At 38.7% G+C, this 20281-nt stretch overlaps 1 long non-coding RNA gene across 1 annotated transcript in view; it reads left to right on the top strand.

Annotated features, from left to right (window-relative positions):
• Positions 1–18179, top strand: part of LOC138742456 (uncharacterized) — a 60219-nt gene extending 42040 nt beyond the window's left edge. The window contains exon 4 of the long non-coding RNA XR_011344191.1: positions 18100–18179. This is a non-coding gene — a long non-coding RNA (uncharacterized lncRNA). The remainder of the gene's footprint in view (positions 1–18099) is intronic.
• Positions 18180–20281: the final 2102 nt, after the last annotated feature.

Raw genomic sequence — 20281 nt, 5'->3', positions numbered from 1 at the left:
TATACCTCAGCAGGAAAAAAAGATCTTCAAAGAGATGGCAACATTTACTTGGAATTAAAACCCTATTAGATTGGGAAAATATTATTAGATCCTAATAAGTATTTGGATTTAGAAAGACAAGATGCTGAGATCAGAATTGCAACGCATTTGATTTTGTAAATGAAAGTTTAAGCTACTCAAGGTCACCTTACTCTTTCTTATGCGATATATATGATTAATAAAATTGGAAACAGTTGCATGGAAGTTCATTTGTTCACATTAAATACATCTGGCAGTATCACGAATTGTACAAATGACAAAGGTTCATTTGTACTTGGTCAAACTATCTGAAGCTCAGCCAAAAGCTGTACTGACTGTGCCCCAAGGCACATAAATGGAGACACACGAATAGGAAAGAATTATTTGTCTTTTAATTAGCTCTTTTTTATTTTGTTATTTTTATATTTGCCATGTTGACAATTGGCCCATAATTGTTTTTTTCTTTGTATTTGTAGGAGTTATAAAAACAAAATTGTTAAAGATTAATGAAGTATTCAGTGTTGCTGCAGGCACATTTTTTTTGCACAGTGAAGGTCAAGTTTAGGAATGCATGGTTTGTAGGATCCAGTGCTTGCCACATATTTTGTATATTTGATTGGCAGAAACACGGGGATGTACAAATGTTATTGTTTCTCCCTGAACAAACTCTGCATCTGTGAAAGTTAATCTCATGTCTTAAATACTTGAACACCTTCAAAAGTCATATTAATAGCAAGGAAATGCTTTTATGTTCCTACCTGCACTGAAGATTTAATTTTTTACAAAAATTTGTAAACATATCAAAATTGGTGTAATGACCTATAATTCTATTAAAGATGAATGCAAAATCTTAATAGGAATTCTTTTAGCACGCAGTAAGACACTAGTAATGTCGAGCAAGAATACTGGAGGAACTCAGCAGATGAGGGAGCGTCCATGGGTAGAAATGGTCAGTCAGTGTTTTGGGTCTGGAGCCTGTACCAACACCTGAGGAAAAGGGGTAAAATTACATATATATTGGGGGAAAGAAGCGAGGGGAGTGGCCTTGGGGTGATGGTCCAGAAGATGTGAGAGGAGATAGAGGGAGAGACCATTTTGGGGTGGGGTGGGGGAAATGGATGAAAAATAAGAGGAAAACAATTAAGCAGAGGAGTAGTTAAAGAAGAAATGAAAACAGTAGAGCAAGATGGGGGTGGAGGGCTACCTAAAATTAGTGAATGTTGAAGCCATTAGATTTAAAACTCTCTAGGAGGAATATGTTGTGTTATTTTTCAAGTTTAACTTTGACAATGGATGAAGCCCAAAACAGACATGTCATTGTAGGTTGGAGAGTTAAAATAGTTGGCTACAGGAGGCTCGTATTTGGACCCAGAAACAGAGTGGGTAAGCTCAATTTGCATTGTGTCTCACCAACGTAGAGAAGGCCACAATGAAAACTCTGAATGAAAAAGATGGACAATGTGCACGTTAACCATGGCCCTGGATGGAGATGAGGGGGAAGATATGAGCACTTTTTGCGGTTACAGGGGTATGTGTCTGAAGATGGAAGGGTGGGTTGGGAAGGAAGAGACTTAAAGGACTAAGGCAATTTTTTAAATTGTTGACCATTTTGCTACTGAATGAGGATTTTACGTTTGGGTCAAGGGGATAAACTTAGTGTTTTGATTATTTAAAGTGGTAATGGAGAAAATAATGAAACTTGAGATGGATTTAACATGAGCCAGTTTTTTTTAAAAATGAGAAAATTACTGGAGGGTTTGACAATATTTAAAAATATGCATAACTTCAACAAAGGAGGAAATAATATACTACATAACTACTTAACACAATTATGGGGAAAGTTACTGGAACCTATCCTGAGCAGAAGAGTACCTAACACTTGATGTTTCAGATGATGAGAAAGAATTGACCTGGAGTTAGAAATGAAGGATTATGTCATCATTCCTGCATTGACATTTTTAAATGCTGCATGACTTTTGTATGTTTTAGTCAAGTCATCTCCTCCCTCTCACCTTTTACTCGTATGACTGCCTGCTTTTTGCTCATCCCTTGACAAAGGACTCGGGCCCGAAATCTTGGTTATATATCTTTGTTTCCTATGGTTGCTGTGGGACCTGTTGAGTTTCTCCAGCTCTTTTGTGTATCTTCTACAATCGCAGTTTCTGCAGGCTTTCTTGTTTCTTGTTTCTTAAATTTGTGGTTGTGACCAAAAGATCATAAAATGGTTCAGGCAGGCAAAGTGGGAGAATAATATTTTTAGAAGATCCCATTCACAGTAGGGAAAGTATGAGGTCATCACTTTGTATTTAAAATAAAAAGAAAATGAATATTTTCTTAGAGTTGGAGTTGTATAGATCATTAAAAGATCATGAAGACTAATAGAATGTTATACATTTACCTTGGTGTTGGAATTCAAGTCTTGGACTGGTGGTACAATTTTTACAAACCTTTGTTCAGACATTTTGAGAACTGCTGTCACCAATGGGCATCATTCCTTTTTATTTCAAAAATATACTTGTGTACAGAAAGCAGAGTGCATGGATCAATATATTTAACGCAAGTGATACACAGCTGTTACCAGCAAGACTATGTTAAGGTGAGCATCAAAATATTAGTGTTGAACTGCCTACTTGAAACCTACTGTTATGCAGTGATGTACTTCTCTAGTTATGTTGGATAAGGATTCTTTCAGCATTACTTTTGGGATGGGCTTCAACCATAGTTTGCTCCTTTCATTGTCAATGATGCTTGTCTTGAGCTCTGGTCATCTGAGGAGTACTTGCCACCAGGCCAACATTCTGAAATAGGAGGAGGATTATGGCTTCAGCAATAGCTGAAGATGACCTGAGAGATAGCTAGAAATATCATATCACCAATGAATGGGTGGCCTTCATGGATTGCCACAGCTGAAGTGGGGTCCATGGTGGAGAGAAACAGAAATTTGATGGGAAATGAAATTGAATTTATTGGTTATGCAGTCAGATGAGTTAGAAGGGGTCAGCTGGCCAGAGTGAGTTGGTCTGTTTTGCTTGCTTTCTTTGTCTTCCTTGTCATCCTGCACCACTGATTCCTCTCCCCTTATGCAAATATTTATTGTAACTTTGGGCACCATGGCTGTCAAATTACTTCCAAATAATGAATGCCATGGAGCTGAATTTTGTAGTTGAAGGAAAATGTGAGAGAAGATTACAAAAGCTTAGCTTGTATTTCCTTGGGCCAAATGTTCTAAGCTCATGTAAACTAACAATCACTATTTTGTATTTGATCTTTTCCAATCTTGATAACTGTTTTTGAACTCTGGAGATTTCTAGTGTTCAGTATGAACATTTTTAAGTTCAGTATGAGTAATTGTTCTCAACATTTTTTAGAATTAAGGGTTTTGTTGATGGAAAGTACAAATTTTGTTTACTACTTTAAATATTTTAAAGAGATTAAGTAAGTTTGGACTATACCCACATGGCTATGATAGACTATGATAAAGGCATTGTAAATACTATATATGTAGTGTCTGCTAACGACAGTGCCTCTAAAAAGAGACATCCACACAGCACGAGGTGAACCAGTAACTGCATTTTATTTTGAATTCCTTGCGCTTCTCAAGGGGACTGTCCACTTCCTGTGAGGTGCGCACTGGCCTTAGGAAGTGACATCAGCATGTTGGGGCGTCACTCCCCGTCCAGCGGCTGCAACATCGAAGCAGCGCTGACCCTGGGCAACGCGTGTCGCCAACCACGGGCTTCTCCTTAGAAGGGAAGGGGGCCTGCCATCTTTGTCAGATGACTGGGGTGGCAATTAGGCCCATCTAACCATGCGGTCGCTTGGCCTGCTGCATATACATATTTTTAAGTTCTTAAGCAGTTATTATGGATTAGTGGACAATTTAGGAACACTTATACCTTGTGCCATAAAGTGAATGATTCTGAATTTTACAGCAGGGACAATTCATGAATATTTGTTGTCAGAAAGCACATTTTGCAGATCATGCTTGAGAAGATTCCTTTTCATGAAGGCAGTTTTTATTTGTCTTTTAACGACATGTATCTTGGACTTCAAAAATTGGTGTCACTTTCATGCTATTGACAGTTTTGTCTTTTTTTTAAACAACTGCAAATCTAAGGGGGTATTTCATCTGGTGATAGAATTCACCACCTGAAGGAATAATCTTCAGAATGACATTGGGAACCTAGAGTTGCTTTGCAAGAAGGCTGTGGATAACAAATCAATCAAATTGTTGAGATCTGAATAGAATAATTCTTGTTCCATTATTAAATTAAATAAATGAGAAAGCAAAGTTGAAGGACTGAGCCCTAGTCCTGTTTCTATATCCCTATTGTAAAGGCTATGAATTTGGCAGAAACCATGAGCTGTAGTATATCTCTAGTGAGAATTAGAAGTATGAATCGGCTTAATTTCACACCAAGTCTGGAATTGATACCTGGTCTACAAGTTTTTAATGGTTCATTTCTTTCAGAATTTAATGATTCATGATTATCTCCAAGGGCATTATTCTACTTGCAAGCAACTCCTTTTGAATAAGGTGGGTTACTTGTCAACAAATAAGGAGGGGAAACATTTTTCAATTTATTCCATAAAGTAATACAACCTTAATTGGTTTTATGGGCTCTCTGAAACTCTGGTCCAAAACATTTAGTGGAGTATCACAAGGATTATAAGAAAAATTTCTTCCCCTGCTATGCCATGCTTTTGTGGGCTATAAATGGACTCCGATGTGATACCCTCTCCAAAGGGGATGCTTCACCAGTATGTAGTACCTCAATGACTGTTTATCGGAAAGGGAAAAGAAGGAAGGCAGAAAATTAGGGTTAAGGAAGTGCACAACACCATTTATGACTTCAAAGTTTAGATTTATTGTCAGAGTACAAACATGACATCTCATAACTCTTAGATTCTTTTCCTCCAGGCCAGACAGAATTTCTACTTATCAGTAATGCAAAAATTAAACTGTACTCAAGAAAAGGTACACATACAAAAGAGAGATATGTAAATAAAGAAAGACATGTAAACAAACTGCAATACAGAAAATAAATATTCATTAATAAATAACTTGCAAAATAAGAGTCCTTAAATGAGCCTCTGATTGGAGTCTGATGGTAGAGGGTGGCAATTATTCCTGAGCCTAGTGGTATGAGTCTTGTGGCACCTATTACTTCTTTCCCAATGGCAGCATGTCCTAGGTATTATGGATCTTTGATGATTGCTGCTGTTTTTGCACAGCAATGTTCCATGTGATTTTCCTAATGGTGGGGAGAGCTTTGCCTGTGATGTACTGGGCTGTTATCCACTACCTGTTGTTGCAGGGCTTTCTGCTCAGAGGTATTGATTTTCCCCTATACGAGGCTGTGATGCAGCACTTTCCACTACACATCTGTACAAGTTTGCCAAGGATTTTTATGTCAGACCAAACCTCTGCAAACTCCAGAGAAAGTAGAGGCCCTGACATGCTCTCTTCAAGATGAAATTCATGCATTAGGTTCAGGAAAGATCCTCCAATATAATGGAACTTAAATTTGCTCACCCTATTCATCTCTGATCCTGTAATGATCACTGAATCATACACCTCTGGTTTTCCCTTCCTAAAATCCACGATCAGATCCTTGGTTTTGATGACATTGAGCGTGAGGCTGTTGTCCCAAACGCGAGTCCCAACCTTTGTCTTCTCTAGTAAGAAAGATGATGCTCGACAGTACCTTGTCCTTCCCTTGGACCCCCAGAATTTGGATTTGGGTTGTGCCTTTCAAAAACTTGCACCATCTCAAGGTGCGTACAAAACCAAATTCTGCTGTGACACAAAACTCAGGTTAACCAATTTTTGTGTTCCAAAGAGAACAAATGGTGTAAACATCTAATCTCATGTGCTAGACAGTGCATCCAATCTTTTCCATCTGATTTAAGCTAATATTCTTCTGACAAGAGAGCTCAAGGCTTGATGGAGTAACACACATCATAAGGTACCCTATCTGCAAAAAGTCTTGCCATAAGTATTTAAGAAATTCCTGGAACTCTGGGCTTAAAGGTTAAATGTTGTAGTAAATTGCAGAACAGCCATGATTATAATACTGCATTCTAGTGATATTTTACACATGGTTCAAATCAGCAAATTGGAATAGTTAGCAATAATTATACTTTATATAAATGTACTAAAAATGAAAAACATTTTTGTATCATATTTCATTTTGAATTTCAATGTACAAAATTGAATGAATAAAATCTAATTGGGTTAAGGTTTATGTAAAATTCCCTACTGGATAAAAGGAGAACTGTTTTGTAGAAAAAAACATGTGGTCTGAATCCAGTTAACACCAAAATGGATCCCTGTTAACATTATTTCTTTAGAATATCCATTATTTCCAAAGGCAAAGGAGGTGCTTTCCAAATATTCTTTGCTTGATACTAATCTCCTGCAGAATGTTGATCCGGAGGGGGAATTTATTACCTCTGGTTTGAGAGTTATTGAGAAATAGAGTGATCAGCAGACCCATCCCATTGAGACACCAGGCTTTAGTTTATATTTTATATCATGCATCACATTGGTTTAGTTTCTCCCTTTTGGGCTTTTTCTATATACTACACAATAAGGAAAATTAAACGCTGCAAGTGGAATGACCATTAGTCAGTCTTTTGGAACTTAACCCGGCAACTTCAGTTCCTGCCTTGTGAATGAGCCATCAAAACTCCTGCTTTTGCGAAAGATGTACAACACATCATGCCACAGAAGGCTACACAGTGGTAAAGGATCCACTCTCATTTCATCAATGTTATGAGTTTTGCTTTTTAATACAGATTTCCATTTTCCTCAGAGGCAAAAATAAAAGGAGGGTGAAAGAGAGGTGAGATGTAAAATAGACCAAGGACCAAGAGCTGATGTAAGAGGCAAGGGATAATAGGTTGGATAAATTTGTTGCAAAGACTGGTTGAAAATGAGAATGAACATATTAAATGTTTTGTATTGGTGAAGTTGTGGTTTTGGGTGATAAAAGTTCGTGTTTATTTCTTCATAGTTAGAAAATTTTGAAATGGAAGGTCAAATACTCCCCCATTAAACCAGAATTTGGAGAAGGTATTCACCCCAGGAATGGTGCTAGTGTGTGCATGTGTTTATTTGGTTCCTTTCCTTAACATGTCAGTGTCTGTTAGGTCCAGATGTTTGATTCCTTTCTTATCATTGTGACAGAATATAGATATGTTTTTGGGAGATAAATTGGAACAGGGTTTTTAGTGTAGGTCACATGCCAACATTTTAAAATACTGAAGCTCTGCTCATGCTAGACATGTTGAGGCCAACAGTCTTTGAAAAAGGTTTGGAGAGTGCTAAAGAGACTTCACTAATGGATTGTTGTTTACAAAAAGGCAACCAATGAAATAACTTGTCAGAGCCACAGAGTGTCTGGAGGGGAACTAAGAGGGTCATGTGGTTTTGCAAGCAGAGAGAGTAAAACAGACTTTCTGTGTGAGAGAGAGACACTCACACACAGAGATCAGTTCTACAGCTTTAAAGTCAGCAGCAGCTGGGACTGGAACAGGACAAGCTGGCAAGCTTGTGGAAAACCCCATTTGGAAGATGGGTTGTGAGTGCTTAGTTCAGCCTGGTCAAAGTCCTTGTGGTTCATGCAAGAGGAAAGGACTGGCTGTCTAATGTTTCACTTGAAATAAGAGAAACAAGAAGGAACTCTGTGGTGACCTAAAAGAGGTTATCATCTGCAGAACCCTGAGGAGGCAATTTTCTTTGGAAAGACACTGAATTGGCTGATTAAAAAAGGAATTAGTTGTGGGTGTCAGCGTACAATGAATCTCTCTCTGAAAACTGACAAGAACCTTCCTGAATGGTAACCATTTAGCTTTCAAGTACTAAAGCCTGGTGAACTTTATAAATGTTAAAATTCTGTTCACAGTATAAGAATTACCTGCAACCAGTGAACTTGGAGGAATGAGAAGTGAGATTGGACTGTAATCTAAAGAACTTTTCTGAACTTACACCCACATTACATACACATGCGCTTAGAATTAGAAGGGGGTTAAGTTAGGTTAGTTAAGTCAATAGTGATAAGTTAAAGTGTGATTCTGTTTTTATGTTTAAAGATAATTAAAAGCAACTTTTGTTTAAGTAACCATTTGTCTTGGTGAATATCTTTTGCTGCTGGGTTTTGGGGTCCTCTGGGCTTGTAACATCATGCACAAAATTTATTTTCCTTTGTTTGCCCTGTAAAGGCTCACATGGGTGTCATCATTCAATCAGGCTTGTTAGACACGTTCTCCCCCCAATGAAGCAATGCTGACTATCCATAATCAGATTATGCCTCTTTAAATGCTTGTAAATCCTGATTCCCAAGATCTTCTCCAACTGCTTACCCACTACTGAAGTAAGACTCACTAGTCTGTAACTTCTTGGGTTATCTCTACTCTTTCTTGAACAGGGGAACAATATTTGCAATCCTCCAGTACTTCTCCTATCCCCAAGTGATGATGTTAAGATTATCACTAGTGGCTCTATATTCTCCTCCCCATAGTGGCAATGGGTAAATCTCGCCTGGTCCTGGTGACTTATCTAACTTTATGTTTTTCAAAAGCTCCAACACACCCTTTTAATGTCAACATGGTCTAGCTCCTCAGTCCACCCCACCTTATCCTCACAATTGCCAAGGTCCTTTTCAGAGAGAGATTCATTGTACGCTGAATTCACCTTTTCATTGGTGAATTCTGAAGCAAAATATTCATCAAAGATCTTTGCTACCTTCTCTGACTCCTAGTACACATTTCCACCAACATCCCTGATGGGGCCTATTTTCACGACTCCTCCTCTTGTTCTTCATATACTTGTAGAATGCCTTGAGATTTTCCTTTATCCTGCTCACCAAGTTGTTCCCATGACCCCTTCTAGCTCTCCTAAGTTGTTTCTTAAGTTCTTTCTTGGCAATCTTGCCATTCACTAGAGCTCTACAAATTCCTATCTTCTTTAACCTCTTTTAAGTTTTTATTTTATTAACTAAATTTTCAACATCCCTTGTACACCATGGTTCTTTCGTCTGACCATCCTTTCCCTGCTTGTATTTAATATATGAACACAGAGCACCATGCAAATGTTCTCTGAACATTTCCCCAAGTACATCTGCTACCAATCTCGTACCTAATAGCATCATATTTTCCCCTAACCCAAATAAATGTTTTGCCAGATTGTCTATTCTTCTTTTTCTCCAGCACATGGTTAAGGAGTGTTGTCATCACTTTCTCCAAAATGTTTGCCCATGAGGAGATATTAGTACAAGTAGTTGCTCAAGGTTAATAACTCCCAGAAATGCAAAGTTGCTGGTCTGGGATGACTATCTCTGTGCAATACTTCACTGAGTTTCTGGGACTGAGTGAGTAACTCAGTCAGAGTATGGGCTAAAAAAGATCATCCACAGGAGGTCAGCCCCAACCATCTGATTTCCACATCTTTTTATGTTTGTATGGAAGCCCCTCAGGAGATGAAATATGCATTTCCATGCACAAAGTACTTGGAGGGCTATCAGCAGTCTGTTTTACTTTTGACTCCATGGATTTCTCTGCTTTAAACTTTGCCAATGCAACAACTAGAAACCCACAATGTCAATGAGGGGACTTGTACAATGATGCCAATTAGTACAAAAAGGACTCCATTGGTGGGAAAGAATTTTTTTTTTACAGACATACAGTCAGTAACAGGCCATTTCAGCCCACGAGTCCGTGCCACCCAATTTACACCCCACTAACCTGCATTTGACAAATAGCAGAGTGGGTGCTCCAAGGATAGCCAGGAGTATCTGTCAAATACATTGACTCTTATTTCATCAACATGGACGTGGTCTATAATGATGGGAGTTTTGTACAGTTATGATGCAAGTTAAACAGAATTCTGCATTTTTGCAGACATCAGTTTCCACATGAATAATATTCCAGAGGAGCAGTATTTATTGAGAAAAGCCAGAGTTTCTGGAAATGGTGTTGGAGATATGTTGGTTTTGTTTGGTTAGGTGCTGCGTAACTATGTGATGTCAGTTCCCTACAACTGGCTCGTTTGTGGCTGACAAGTCCGATGCGGGACAGGCAGACATGGTTGCAGCAGTTGCAGGGGAAAATTGGTTGGTTGGGGTTGGGTGTTGGGTTTTTCCTCCTTTGTCTTTTGTCAGTGAGGTGGGCTCTGCGGTCTTCTTCAAAGGAGGTTGCTGCCCGCTGAACTGTGAGGCGCCAAGATGCACGGTTTGAGGCGATATCAGCCCACTGGCGGTGGTCAATGTGGCAGGCACCAAGAGATTTCTTTAGGCAGTCCTTGTACCTCTTCTTTGGTGCACCTCTGTCACGGTGGCCAGTGGAGAGCTCGCCACATAACACGATCTTGGGAAGGCGATGGTCCTCCATTCTGGAGACGTGACCTACCCAGCGCAGTTGGATCTTCAGCAGCGTGGATTCGATGATTTGTGCAGCTTGGGTCAAAAGTTCTACTAGCCAGGATAAGTAGCATGGTGAGAGTCGTGAAGAATGGCACTGATGATAAACTGCATCAGGACAAAACAATTAGAGCAGGAATATTTGGATGAGATGTGCAGGGAGCTGGATGATAATCTTCAGATTTCTTGGGGAGCTCTCATAATTGACACTTTGGCAAACCTTGATCAAATTTGCCATGCACAGAGAATCTACCCTTTAATGTAGTCTTCTAATTGAAGTTTGTAAACAAGCAAGAATGTCTCACTAATCCAACATTTGCCAACAAATTATCTTGCTTTGACAACATGAGGGTTAGTTACAAAAGAATGAGACCTAGAAGAAAGATAAAAGAAATGAAACATTCCTTCAAATCGATAGCCAGTATTTTGTAAAGATAAACATTTACTTCTATAAAGATATGTTTCATGTTGAACACAAAGATTCTGATTTTCCCAATTGCATTTTAATGATCCTATTCCTGTTGGAAGTACATGTTCTGCCAGCATTTTGTTGGGAAATGGGAAAGGAACAGGTCCCAAAGTTTCCTTCACAAAGAAATGATTGTTCTCTGTGTAGGTCAGCATTGGACATGTCTCATCAATGCACATTTTATTTCACTCCAACTAGGAAATGTGCTTTTAATCTGTATGGCAGGAATTTTAGATTTTTAACACAAAGGGAAACTAAATCAAAGATGTAAATAAGTTTTGCTGCTGTTTACCAGCTAGGCGCATGTATTCATTTTTAAAAAATCATAAATAAATGGCAATTTTGAGGTGTCCTTCTCAGAATAACAACAGATCTTTTGATTTGGATGCAAAACATTTGTTACTGTGCTGGGCCAACAATCTCTCTAGTGGTCTGAAGCAAAAATTAAAATTCAACAATGTTCTAGTTTATCGCACATCTCCACAATTGCAAAATAAAGTTAATGCTCACCCAATTTATAATAGTAATGTAACACAAAAGGGCATTGTTCAGACCAATAAATCCTTTAAGATTGATAAACATTGATAAGCATTGATAAACATAACTTTAAAGAATAGTCAACATGGATAAGCAATCTATATGGTGATAAAGTCCTTTTGATTCATTTGAGTTGACAATGGGAATGGATACTTGGACTAGAAAACGTGTTTAAATGGACGAGTTAGGCAAAGAAAAACTTTTAGCTTTCAGCCTACTTAGGAGCGAGGGTGAGCAGTCAGATGTCATGGTCCATGTAGGGACCAATGTCGTGGGTAGGAAGGTTGTGGAGTACTTGCAAGGTGAGTTCAGGGAGTTAGGTGCTAGGTTGAAGGACAGGATCTCCAGGCTAATGATTTCAGGATTGCTACCCATGTCATGTGCTAGTGAAGTTAGAAATAGGAGGATAATGCAGCTTAACACATGGCTAAAGAGATAGTTTAGGAGGGAAGGTTTCAGGTTTCTGGATAATTGGGCTCTCTTCCAGGGAAGATGGGACGTGTTCTGACGAGACATGTTCTGACGGGACAGTTTGCATCTGAACTGGAAGGGGACTAACATCCTTGTGGGAAGGTCTGTTAGTGCTGCTCATGTGGGTTTAAACTAGATTTGCAGGGGGAGTGGAACTAGAATCCCAGAGCAGATAGAGGAGTGGAGGAGGGAAAAAGATTGTTAAAATTACATGCACAGTTAGAAGTCAATGAGTAGGAAAGGCAGACAAGCTTAGAGCATGGATTGGCACGTGGAATTATGAAATTGTGACCATTAGTGAACCTTGGTTGCAGGAGGGGCAGAACTGGCAGCTCAATGTTCCGGGCTTCTGTTGCGTTAGATGCAATAGAACCAGGGGAGGAGGTAGGGAGATGAAAGGGGGAGGAATGGCATTGCTCGTCAGGAAAAATATCACAGCTGTGCTCAGGCAGGACAGACCAGAGGGCACATCTATTGAGGCTATATGGGTGGACCTGAGGAATGGGAAAGGTATGATAACACTCATGGGGGCTTGTATTATAGTCCACCCAATAGACAGCAAAAATTGGAGGAGCAAATCTTTCGACAGCTGCAGGAAACATAAGGTTATAATAGTGGGAGATTTTAACTTTCCTCGTATTGACTGGGACTCCCATACTGTAAAAGGGTTGGATGGCTTGGAGGTTATCAAATGTGTTCAGGAAAGTTTTCTAAATCAATATATAGAGGTACTAAAATTACAGAGTGCAATATTGGATCTTCTATTAGGGAACAAGACAGGAGAGGTGACATAAATATGTGTAGGGGAACATTTTGGGTCCAGTGATCATAATGCCATTCATTTCAAGTTAATTATGGGGAAGGATAGGTTTGGGCCTTGGGTTGAAATTTTAAATTGGAGAAAGGTCAATTTTTAGGAAACGAGAAAGGATCTAGAGTGCGTGGGTTGGGATAAATTGTTTTCGGGCAAGGATGTGCGAGTTAAGTGGAGGACCTTCAAAGGTGAAATTTTGAGAGTACAGAGTTAGTATGTTCCTGTCAGGGTCAAAGGCAATGTTAGAAGGCATAGGAAACCTATGGGATATCAATAAGATAGAAAGAATGAAGAGAAGATTTACTGAGATGTTGTCTGGGCTTCAGGAACTGAGTTACAGGGAAAGGTTAAAGAGATTAGGACTTTATATTCTGGAGCATTGAAGAATGAGGGGAGATTTGATAGAGGTATTTAAAATTATGAGGGGAATAGACAGTAAATGTAGATAGGCTTTTTCCACTGAGGGTAGGTGAGATACAAACTAGAGGACATGGGTTAAGAGTGAACAGGGAAAAGTTTAGGGGGAACATGAGGGGGAACAACTTCATGCAGAGTGTGTTGAAGGAATAAAGGGGAAATTCAGAAAGTGCAGGTCCCCATATGGGGATATGGGGAGAAGGCAGGTAGGTGGAGTTAGGTCATAAATTAGATCAGCCACGATCGTATTGAATGGCGGAGCAGGCTCGATGGGCCATTTTTGGCCTACTCCTGTTCCTACTTCCTATGTTCCTATGTTCAAAGGTACTTGAGATTCCTAGTACAGGATTCCCCAAAGGTTAACTTGCAGTTTTAGTCAGTAGTAAGGAAGGCAAATGGAATGTTATAATTAATTTCAAGGGGATGAGTGGTGAGGGTTTACATGGTGTTAGTCAGACTACATTTGGAGTTTTGTGCCCCATATTTAAGAAAGGATGTGCTAGTGTTGGAGAGGGATTAGAAGAATGAGGAGAGATTTCAATGAAACATTCAAAATATTGAAATGATTAGATAGAGGGTTGTGAAGATGTTTCAGTCATGGGAGAGTCTAGGATGAGAGAGCACAACATCTGTATAAAAGGCCAGCCCTTTAGAACAAAGATGAGGAGCAGTTTCTTCATTCAGATGGTGGTGAACCTGTCAGATTTGTTGCCACATGTGACTGTGGAGCTAGTCATTGGGAATATTTAAAGCAGAGGTTGGTAGGTTCTTGAGTAGTAAGGGCATCAAAGTTTATGGGGAGAAGGCAGGGGAATGGGGTTGAAAGTCAAAATATTTCAGCCATTATTTGAATGGTGGAGCAGACTCAATAGGCCAAATTCCCTAATTCTGCTCCAAAGTCTGATGATGTTACTGGAGTGGTCCCCCTCATAAGTACATGAAGCGCAACTGTGAAAAAGAGATGAGATAGCTTGATCATGGAGTAGGTTTAAATGGGTCCGTAGACACTGGGCCAAAAGGCCTGCACTGTGGTGTTCTGCTCTATGAAATAAGAGTAGGATATCTGGCCTGAAAAACCTACTCCGCTACTCAATATGATAATGGCTGATTTAGACATAGACTCTACTCTCCTACCTGTCTTTCCCCACAACCCCTAATGCCCCTACTATGCAAAAATATATCTAATGGTGTCTGAATATATGTAATGAGGTTGCCTCCTCTGCTTCCTTGAGCAGAATGATGGAGGAAGGTAGTATTTCATTATAAGTATGGAGTGTTGTTTTCTGTAGTTACACCAGGATAAATCTAATGCTGAGTAAAGACAACATTTTTATTGAAATTAATAGATTGTGAGAATGGTTCTGAACAGGGTGGGGAAAGGGCAACAGAGTTGAGCAGCTGCTTCAGAGTGACCGGTGTTCAACTCTGACCTCTGGCGTGTGGAGTTTGAACATAATTCCTGTGACCCTGGGGATTTTCACTGTGAACTCCAGTTTCCTTCCACATCTGCAAGATCTACCTAGTAAGTGAGTGCTGTAAATTACCTAGAGTGTGCTGGCGAGAGGCAGAATTTGGGAAGGAATTGTCAGGGATGTGAAGATAATAAAATGGGTTAACATCAGATTCTTCTGAATGAATATATGATGCAGTCCCAGTGTGCCCAGGACCCCATTTGTGTGCTGAATAATCTTTAACTCTATAGGCTGTCAACAAACTTCAACAGCTATCCTACTTGCACACTTACTTTTCATTGTCCTATTTTCCTTGCCTTTTAAGAACATAAGAAATAGAAGCAGGAGTAGGCCATCCAGTCTATCAAGCCTGCTCCATCATTCAATGAGATCATGGCTGATCTGATGATAGGTTCCTCTCCACCTACCTTCCTTTCTCCCATATCCCTTAATTCACCTACCATGTAAAAATCTATCCAATCTTGTCTGAAATATATTTACTGAGGGAGCCTCTACTGCTTCAATGGGCAGCAAATTCCATAAATTCACCACCCTCTGGGAAAAGCAGTTCCTCCTCATCTGTTGTAAATCTACTACTCTGAATCTTGAAGCGATGTCCCTTAATTCTAGTCTTCCTCCATCAATGGAAACAACTTAAATCATCCGGGGAAATGAGCAAATAACCATACCATGTTGCTTTCAGCATATCTTCCATTTTCTTCAACTGTGACATTGTTTAATGAGAAATTTCTCATACTCCTATTCTGTCTGTGTACTTCACAGAACCATTAAATGGTTCCTTGCCTTCCATCAGAGAAGTATCTCTATTCAACAAAAGATCTTGTGTTGTTTCAAATATGGTAGCACAACCAAAACCACATCCCCCTCTCAACTAAGCATTCTGAAGTGTTTGTTCATTGATACACATGAGAGCTGCCAGCATTCAAGTTGGAGCAGGCAAAGTTCATACATAAGAAATGTGTATGCCAAATTCAAGTAGGTTACAGTTTCCACTAAATTTGTGATCATAAATTTACAAACTCACCACTAAAATAGGTTAATTAAATAAAAATACTTTTTTGTCAAAAATGTATATTAACAGTTTGGATCAGACTGCACCTGACATGATGAGTAAATTTTCAGATAACATGAAAACTGATGGTCTAGTTTTCAATGCTGAAAATGATGACAGGTTAGACAAGATGGTGAAGAGGCTTCGGGCACGCTAGTTAGAGTATGTGAGTATAAGAGTTGGATGTTGTGTTTGAGTTTTCTAAAGCATTGGTAAGACTACCCTTGGATTACTGGGTGCAGTTTTAGGTGCTCTACTATAGGAATTGTGTGATTAAACTACAAAGGGTGCAGAAAAGATTCACAAGGATGTACTTGGAATTAGAGGGATTAAATTATAAGGATTAATTAGATAGGTTGAGACTGTTTTTCCCTGGAGCAAAGGAGGCTGAAAGGGTGACCTTGAAGAGGATTATAAAATCATGAAGGGAGATGGATGAGATGGAAAGTTGACCTTTTTCCCAAGGTAGAGAAGTCTAAAACTAGAGGGCAAGTGAGAGAGGAAAGATAGTTGACGAGAGGGATTTTTTTTTACAGTGGTGGATATATGGATCAAACTGCCAGAGGAAGTGGTAGAGGTGGGTGCAATTGAAATGTTCAAAAAGCATTTGTACAGTTTCATGAATAAGAAACGTTTAGAGGTAAGAACTGCAGATGCTGGAATTTTGAGCAAACAAAAAGGAGCTGGGGGGGGGGAGGGATTCAGCAGGTTCGACAGCATCTATTGGGAGAAATGGACAGTCAATATTTTGTTGGGTCCCAAAATGTTGACTATCCATTTATCTATATGGATGCTGCCTGTTTTTCAGCATCTCAAAACTAATAGAAACATGGGCCAAATGCATAAAAATGTTCCTAAGTTAGGCAGGCACCTTGATCAATGTGAATGAATTTGACTGAATGGCATGTTTCCATGCTGTATGATCCTATACTCTTCAAGATTTGATTTGTGATAATATGCTCTTAATAAAACTTGAAAAGAGTCATAAATCTGAATTAAGCCAATCAAAAAGGTATAGTTGTAAATTGATCATGGCTTGTGCTTAAGATTGAAAGGCATGATTTCAAACTAGTATGCCTAATTTTGAAGGCAAACAAACCCAACACAATAAAATGGTTCAGTTATACGAATCAGGAGATGTTAGAGACTGACTGAGATTAAAAGGAAAGGCTTATAACAATAATCAAGGTTTATAAGCCAGAAGATTGGGAATATAAAATTCTGCAAATGAAAATGACCGGTGAGAACGGTGAACATGCGTTGTGAGAGTTTCTACTAATTTGAGAAGATTTGAAGTTGATATGGGACACTTGAAAGCTAAGGAGAAATTGGTAGAGAAATGTGTATTTACAGAAGATATAGTAAAAGATGCATGTAGATCTAAGAAGGTAGTCAAGAGCCATGTTGGAATTTTAAATAAAACTAAAGCACAGCATGTGAGGAATAATTGGATCATTTTTGGGGTGGGAGTCTGTGATTGGGATTTGTGCTGGGGATTTTGATGAGGTAATCATGCAGTATGTTCAAGTGCCTGATAACACTAAGCTTGAAGGAAGTGAGTTGTGAGGAGGCTGCAGGGGATGGAAATGGGTTACGTGAATGTCCAAGGACTGAAAGAATTTTTTTTCGCACGTGAGCCAGCTTGAATACTTTTTAAAAATAGAATTGCTGTTGATCAGAGGGTCCTTGTACACAAAAAATGAACTTGTTGTGAAGATGCAGAAAGCAACTTGGAAGGCAAATAGTATGTTGGGGCATTAATTATGGGAATATTTGGGTACAGAAGTAGAGGGATGCAGCATCTGGAACATTGTGAACAACTTTCTGTAATAAGGAAGTGTATACTTGCAACAGGAATGCATCAGAAATTCACCTGATTCCTGAGATTTTTTTTGTATAAGGAGATATTAAATGGTCTCAGCCTGTCATTTTTAAGAATGAAAGATGATTTCTTCAAAATGTGCAAAATTTTGCCTGGAGTTGATGGGGTAATGTGGAGTTATTCCCACTGAGGGCGGTGTCAAGAATTACATGACAGTCTTAAAATTAAATTTAGCCATTCAAGCATTTTTTCAACCAGAGGGTGGTAAATATTAAAACTTCACTGCCTGGTTTTCGGATTTTATTTGCAAATCAGGAAGCAAATTATTATTTGAACAATGACAAGTTTGGAAAGGAGATGCACTGAAATCTAGGAGTCCTTGAACACCAAACTATGAAAGCAGGTTCAGAAGGGAGATTCACTAATTGCCAGGTATCTGTAAGATCTGAAGACTGTTTGTGAAAATAAGTAGCCCAATGCAGAAGGCCGATAAGAATGCAAGTGGGACGTGGACACTCGTAGTAAGAGGGTTTGAATTCCAGAATAGGGATTTCTTGTTACATTGTGCAGGGCCTAAGTGACAACACACTTTGTGTATTGTGTACAGTTTTGACTTCTGATGAGGAGGTATGTTCATTCTACAAAGGGAGTGGTGGCGAAGAATCACTAGGCTGATTCCTGGAATGGTAAGACTAATTCTTATGTGCCTGTCCAAATGTTTACTTTCTGTGATATGATTTATAAAAAGAATTACGATTAGTGTTTATTACTTTTTAAAATGCTGCTCGCCTGCTTGATGACTTCACTATTCTTGGATTGTTGGAAGTTCCAGATAGTTACTGATTCCATCTGCATTGAATTCGTCCATCGTTATTGAATGAAGATCTACTGGGATCAATGCCTGAAGAGGGCGCACAAAATCAGTGAACCGGTGCGGACTCGAAAGGCCAACATGGCCTGTTTCCGCTCCGTAAATGGTTATATGGTTATATGGTTAATGTATGAAAGGAGTGGCAAACATGTGGAATTCTATACCATTGGAGGCAGTTGTGGACAAATTTTCAATTTACTCAAGAAGGAGCTAAACATAATTATGGCTAAAGAGATGAAAGAACAAAAGAAGGTAGAAATGGGTTTCTAATTTTATATGGTCCACTGTGAGCAGACTCAAAAAGCTGAAAGGCTCATCCTTAACTCTTAAATTCAGTTTGAGTCAATCTGCAATTCACGTCAACCAGTAACAAGTTGGAAATATTAATGGCTACTAATGATATGAGCAATCTTCAATGTTTTATCACTGGCCAAAAATTTCATAATTTGGATGAAAAAAATGTTTTATCCTACATTTTGAGTCTCAGTTGGTGCCTCATGGAAATGGAAAATGGATGAGCTATTAATTCCTTTCTCTTTTACTCTTTCACGACAACATTACTGTCGTATTTATACTGAACCTCAGTCTGGTATTCATTCTTCATGTGTATTTGACCATGTGAGAGGTATATTGTGACCAAATATAGAACTATTGTCATTCACTTTCTGAATACAGGCATTTTTTAACAGGGGTTACTTGAGGGACCAACAGGTTGTTTTTTTATTTTAAATTGAGCCCTTTCCAAATCCATAAAGCTCTATGCCACACCCTTGACCTCTTGAGACTTTGGGGAAAAAATTGAGAACATTAACAATAATGATGTCAAAATGAAGAGAATGGACTAGAGAAAAAAGAGCATCCTCGATATTTTAAAAAATAATAAATCTTTAGGTATAGATTTTACAAAAATATCTGTACATGTGATCTCGCAATAGCCTTGCATAACTTGCATGCAGTTCCACAGGTATGGGCTGAAATAGTATTTTTAAGGTCGTCACCACTAATGGTGGTGAGGGAGGTGAGAGGGTGTGGTGGGAGATGGTTTCTTTGAGATCATTGTTCTTGCTATACAAATAGAACTGAACGGACACCAAATTATTAGATTTAATCTTGACTTTGACTGTTGGAACTCTCCAAGGATGTTTGATTTATTTATTGCTTCAAGCTAGGCATTTAGATAAAGTACTGGATTTCTTCCAGGACAGAAAAAAAAATAACAGGAACTCTTTTTAGCTGATCACAGCAACATTCACTGCAACCACAAAGAATGCATCCAGACCATAATTATAATAAATACATAAGGCAGAAAAAGGTAAAACTGCTTGATTTGGTACATATTAGCACTAAATATACTGCTTCAATGTAGCACATTTTGGATCGAGAAAATGAAGTTCTGATGTGACTGTTTAGCACTAGGGATTTATTTCTGGGCATTCATGGACATAATGAAAATAAAGCAACCAAAATTATGGGAATGAGGAATTTTTACTCCAAGGAACAAACATTTCTTCCAGTTTCACATCTTCGAAATGTCCACAAATCGAAGTAGATATTTCGCTGCAATGAAAGTGACTACCAAATATAAAAATATTTAATTGTGTTGGGTTATTTTAAAATAATGCACACTGTAATCAATGATACACTTAGATTTTCAATTGACCATGTACTTGTCTCAGTTCATATGGTAATTTTAGATCCTGTGTTGCCAAATTATGAAATTTGTTATCTTACTACTTCATCACCTTATTCCCCTCCATACCCACAATTACTATTATTACCTCTCATTTTAAAATTTAGACACGCAAGTGATTCAGTGTAACTAGTACAGTAATGAGATTACAGATCAAGATCATCACTACAAAATCTATGTCGTGTTCCATCCTGATAATTTTATCGCCATCTATTGAAATGAGTACTC

This window comes from Narcine bancroftii, chromosome 9 (genome assembly GCF_036971445.1).
Source record: "Narcine bancroftii isolate sNarBan1 chromosome 9, sNarBan1.hap1, whole genome shotgun sequence".
Classification (NCBI taxonomy): Eukaryota; Metazoa; Chordata; class Chondrichthyes; order Torpediniformes; family Narcinidae; genus Narcine; species Narcine bancroftii.
This window is presented reverse-complemented; position numbering and strand designations above follow the sequence as displayed.